The following is a 5,436-nucleotide window of genomic DNA, read 5'->3' as shown; positions in this document are numbered from 1 at the left end:
CTCCCCCGCCGTCCCCATCGCCAGACGCCCCCGCTGTGAGCCGTCGCGCCGGTCCGGCTCTGTTTTGATTTGTATTAGATTAATTTTTTGTTCATATATATATAATGTATATTTGTATGTATGTGGCTATATGTAAGTTCAGAGCATGTTTTTTATTAGATTAATTTCTTATTAGATTTATTACATTAATCTTTTTTTTCACAGCATGTTTTTGTTCATATATGTATTTTTTTGTTCATATGTGTATTAATGTTTTTGTTGCATATATGTAATTTTTTTCAATGTATATATGTATGTGGTAGCTATATATGCATGATGAGGGGGGTGGGGGTCGATATACCCCCTCTCCGATAATTTCAACATGAGCGGAGGTCGATATACCCCCTCCCCGACAACATGAGAGAGGGACGAGGGGCCGAGAGAACTAAATAAGAAGAAGAGGAGGAGAGGAAGAAGAGGAGAAATAAATAAGAAGAATAAAAAAGAAGAAAAAAAGAGGAGAAGAAGAAAGGAATAGTGGAGAAGAAGAGAAAATAGAATATTCTATTTTCTCTTCTTCTCCACTATTCCTTTCTTCTTCTCCTCTTTTTTTTCTTCTTTTTTTTCTTCGATCTTCTCCTCTAGCTATTCCTTTCTTCTTCTCCTCTTTTTTCTTCCTCATCTTTTTCTTCTTCTTCTTCTTAATTTTTATCGGGAACGAGGGTGTCGAGGATTGCCGAGGGGTCGAGGGTCGGGAACTAGGGTAGAGGTTCGAGGGTCGTTAAGGGGTCAAGGGTCGAGGGTTTCAGGGTCGAGGGTTCGAGGGTTCTATAGGGTCAAGGGTCGAGGGTTCCAGGGTCGTCTAGGGGTCGAGGGTTCCAGGGTCGTCGAGGGTTCGAGGGGTTGAGGGGTCGAGGATCGCCGAGGGGTCGAGGGTCGCCGAGGGGTCGAGAGAGGTTTCCTAGTGTTATGGCAATGTTGACGATTACCTGCCCGACGATGTACAATATGATCCCATGGAGGTGCAGATACACAGATACGAGTACGAGAAGCCTCTCATCAAAGATGAAAAATCTTTAACAACGATGATGCGAAGATTACATGATTGGTACTTGAAAATCTGCAGAGAGTCTGGGAGGAGGAGTACTTTGTATGCGAGAGTTAAACCGGAGCATGACCTCGTTGGAATTGAACTGTTGCCTATTCCATTTGAGGAGTTCTATCAGTTTTTCAATCAATTGCCCTCGATAAAACAATGATCACCTGCTACTGTCTGTAAGTACTACTACTTCTGTCATTAAGTCTCTCTATATAGCTCATCTCTTTCATTGCATGTATTTATAATTATCCTTACTATATTATGCAGAATGAAGATCACCGAATTGAAGAAAAGACAAATCGGTGATATTGGGTTCGTTAACACATATCTCATAGATGCAACTGAGGTTGAACATCGTCCCGGAGATACCGAGGCCAACTTGCTACGATCATTCAAAAAAAATGAAAACAAAGATATAATACTCTTTCCTTACAACTTCAAGTGAGTGTTACTGTCTTGTGCATATTCGGTTTCCCTTATATATTAGTCCAGGTTATAGTAATGTAATTGATGAGTTATGCATGCGTGTGCAGTTTCCACTATATTCTCCTAGAGATTAGGCTTGAGCAGGGAGTAGTAACCGTCTTGGACTCTAAACGAAAAGATCCCCAGGAGTATGCGGACATAACTGAAATCCTCAAGAAGTAAGTTAAATCGATCATTATCCACCATATCAGCAACTTTGTTTATTTCCTGATATCAAGTAATTGTTTTCTTTGTCCGGCAGGGTTTGGAGAAAATTCACCAGAAAAGTTCCGGGACTGCCGAAGGAGCTGGAATTTAGACACCCGAAAGTAAGTACTATAGTAGCATGTTCCGCGCATCTCCTGGTGATTCAAGCGCTAATTTCATCAATACCATTTAGCATTCTTACTTATCAGTTTGATTGACCTTTATTTCTTGTAAAGTGGTTGTGGCAGGAACAAGGGAATGATTTCTATGGATACTACGTGTACGAGTCCATCCGCCACACGACCTGTGAGCGGGGCGGGTACTCTAACGAACAATATGAAGTACGTAAATAACAATATTCACAATTTTATTTTATTACCATCATTTGTATTGAGTTTCATTCATTCATATATATATGTATTGACCCCCTTCTTCAAATTAGATGTTTCGGAAGCGGGATGAACTCCTAGCACCAGCTCGCATTCGAGCAATTCAAGAGGAATTGGCGGCATTCTTTCTTGACCAAGTGATCGCTGAAGACGGAGAATACTATGTGGACCATGAGTCTGTATGATTATATTTGTAAGAGATAATTATTGTATATATGTAGCCGGTAGTGTCGGATAGATATACGAGAACTTGTTGTTCGACCAATATCTCGGAGAAGGAGAGGTGGTCGATATCACTTCTCTCTGTATGCATATATGTTCATGACGATCTTCTGTTTCCTTCGTTTGCTTACTAGCTAACTAGCGTGTCTAGTCCTCTCTATACGTATGTATAGTACGTAGCGTCGACCAAGCACGGTCGTAAGAGATGACACTTCTCTCTATTAATTATAGCTAGCTAACACAATATATGAAACACCTAAATTAACCCCCCAAAACCCCCCAACTCCCCCCCCCCTCCCCCTTTAAAAAAACAAAAACCCCAGGCACAGAAATACTGACGCGTGGATGCCTATTGGTCCCGGTTGGTGGGGTCTCCTGCCTGGGTTCTGCGGACTGCCCATGTGGAAGCCCATCAGTCCCGGTTCTGGATTGAACCGAGACTAAATGGTCGGGGCATTAGTACCGACACTTTAGTCCCGGTTCAGGAACCGGGACTAAAACCCTTACGAATCGGTACTATAGCCTCTTTTTTTACCAGTGCGTAAGTGCATATACTATCTTTGGGAACACCAAACGGATAGGTACGTGTGCGGTGAATCGGCAAGCGACGCATTTTATAGTATGGGCGTGAGTGGCGACCTTTGTAGTGATACGCAGCTGTACCGTGTAAGGTGCAGCGTCTAGTTTTCTAGACGAAAAAGAGGACATGCACGCGCACTTTGCAGCTTCCGCTTGAGGTTCTAGTAGGTACTGCTACTTAGACGATGAGGACTTGCGCTGTGAACTTGTGATCGGCGGCACCGTGACGAGACGGCCGAACCATGCACATGCACACATAGTGCCATGCCATGCACATGCATGTGCATTTGTTATACCAACCAAGTGTTATTTGTGTGTGGGTTTATAACAAGCGTGAATGCTGCGTGTCAGTTTTTTTATCTGACGGCAATGCCACCTGTCAGGTCGATGCGGTGTGATCCTCGCCAGAAACGATATTTTGTGGTCTGAGCTGAGCTCGATCTGGTCGACAACAAGCACCGTAATTTAGACAAGGACGGCCTTGGATCGGATGGCACGACGGGCACACACACACACACCGTGCAGAAGCAGGGAAAGCATCCGATCGATCGCGCGCAGCCGTACGGCTGGTTAGGCCGCTGTGTCGTTGGGTCACATATCCACAGTGACGCGCTTTATTTCCGTGTCGTCGGATCACATGTTTCTCCGGGAACATGTGTGCGTCCCGATCGGCCGCGGAAAAAGATTAAGGATAGCACCTAAATTTCACGAGCTAGCGGCCATCCGTAAATTTAGGCTTTCTAATTTTTTCTTCACATGACATGACTCCGCAGCCCTGAGGTAAGCAAGATCAGCTCGCAAGCAACTTGTGTAGTATTGTCAAGTGACAAAACTTTGACTTGTGAGTAAAAAAAGGTTTTAAAGGGTAAGATTTGGCCTAAAGTTCCATGGTATGCGTGACTAATCCACCCAATGTTAAAATCCAGCAAATAAAGTACGGGGAGACTCCCCACAGTCATACATGATGGAGTCATACATTATATAAATATTTCCTACTTACAAAAACTGGCATTGATAGTTATCCGTTCACTCATTTTTAAGCCTTTATTGCATTGATACGATAAAATAAAATGCAAGTATTCCGTATAAGAGGTGATTTGTATCACAAACTAGAGAATACCCCATGCGTTGGTTAAATTTGAGTTGATAAAATCAGGACCAAAATTTAAAATATATATGACTTATTATATTTGATTATATATAGTTGTAAAATATTTATTAAATATAAGTTGAATAATTGAATGAAAAAAAATCATGCATGGTTGAATGTTGTGATGGAGGTTTCCCCATGCATGATTGCATGTTGAGGTGAGCTTTATCTCATTCATAATTGTATGATGAAGTGGCATGTTTGCATATTGATATAAATAAGTTACTCCCTTCATTCGCTTTTGTAAGACCTTTTGGACATTTAAGACAACACGTAAAACAATTCAATTTCAGCTGTCTTAAACGATTTACAGAAGTGAACAGAGGGAGTACTAGAGATGACTCCTTTAGGTATATAAGATAACAACGATTCTTAGTTCATGGCGTTAGCTTTAATGAGTAACACTTTGTTAATTCCACTTAATATTTCTCCTTGTACGAGGCAATAGACATTGAAGCTACCTTAGCTATGACGTGGATTTCTACTCTATAGCTCAAACGCTCCCCGGTGAACAGTAAAATTAAAAAAAATAAAAACTGAAAGAAAATTGAGCTTGTTCTTTGCCATGACTTTCACGAATATCATTTCATGACGAAAACTTTCAAGCAAGATTTTCAGAATCACGATTCTATTGTACAATTCGACGACTTTACGATCCAAAATAACCACACTGATTATGTGATTTTGGTTAATAAAATCTACGTTTTTACGATTCCGATAGTAATGATTCTACGATTTGCGATCCTATCATCAGAGCTCTGATCCGATTCAGAATCACGATTCCGACAATCATGCTTTCAAGCATTCATAGTATTTGTCAAAGTTTGCCACTAAGAAATCAGATTTTTGAATTGTTTTATACTTTTCTCGGATTTTACTATTCAGATAGAGCTCATTTGAGCTCCAGAGCAGAAGAGGACTTCCGCCGAAGCTAGCACTTTCTTTCGTACTCCCTCCCTTTTTTTACTTCACGTTTTAGGTTTTCTTGACTAGTTTCTAGAAACAAAATATCAACATTCACAATACCAACCAATATCATTAGATCCATTATGGAATATTTTTTTTCATATTTATTTATTTAGTATTGTGTATATTGATATATTTTATTATTTTAATTGCCTATATTATTTTGTAAAATTTTAAAAAAAATCGACCTTAAGATATGAAACACTAACATATGAAGTAAAAGAGAAATGGAGGAGGTCGATTTGGTTGCGATGGTCGACAAGCAAAGTTTCTGCCCCTTTGGGAAAGCAGAAGAGAAGGGGTACCGTACTTCGATTTGAAATTTTTTTGAAAGAAAGGGGGATCCGCTCGATTTCATTAACGAAACCAAATATTTGTCA

The sequence above is a fragment of the Triticum aestivum genome, chromosome 6A (assembly GCF_018294505.1).
Source record: "Triticum aestivum cultivar Chinese Spring chromosome 6A, IWGSC CS RefSeq v2.1, whole genome shotgun sequence".
NCBI classification, from domain to species: domain Eukaryota; kingdom Viridiplantae; phylum Streptophyta; class Magnoliopsida; order Poales; family Poaceae; genus Triticum; species Triticum aestivum.
This window is presented reverse-complemented; position numbering follows the sequence as displayed.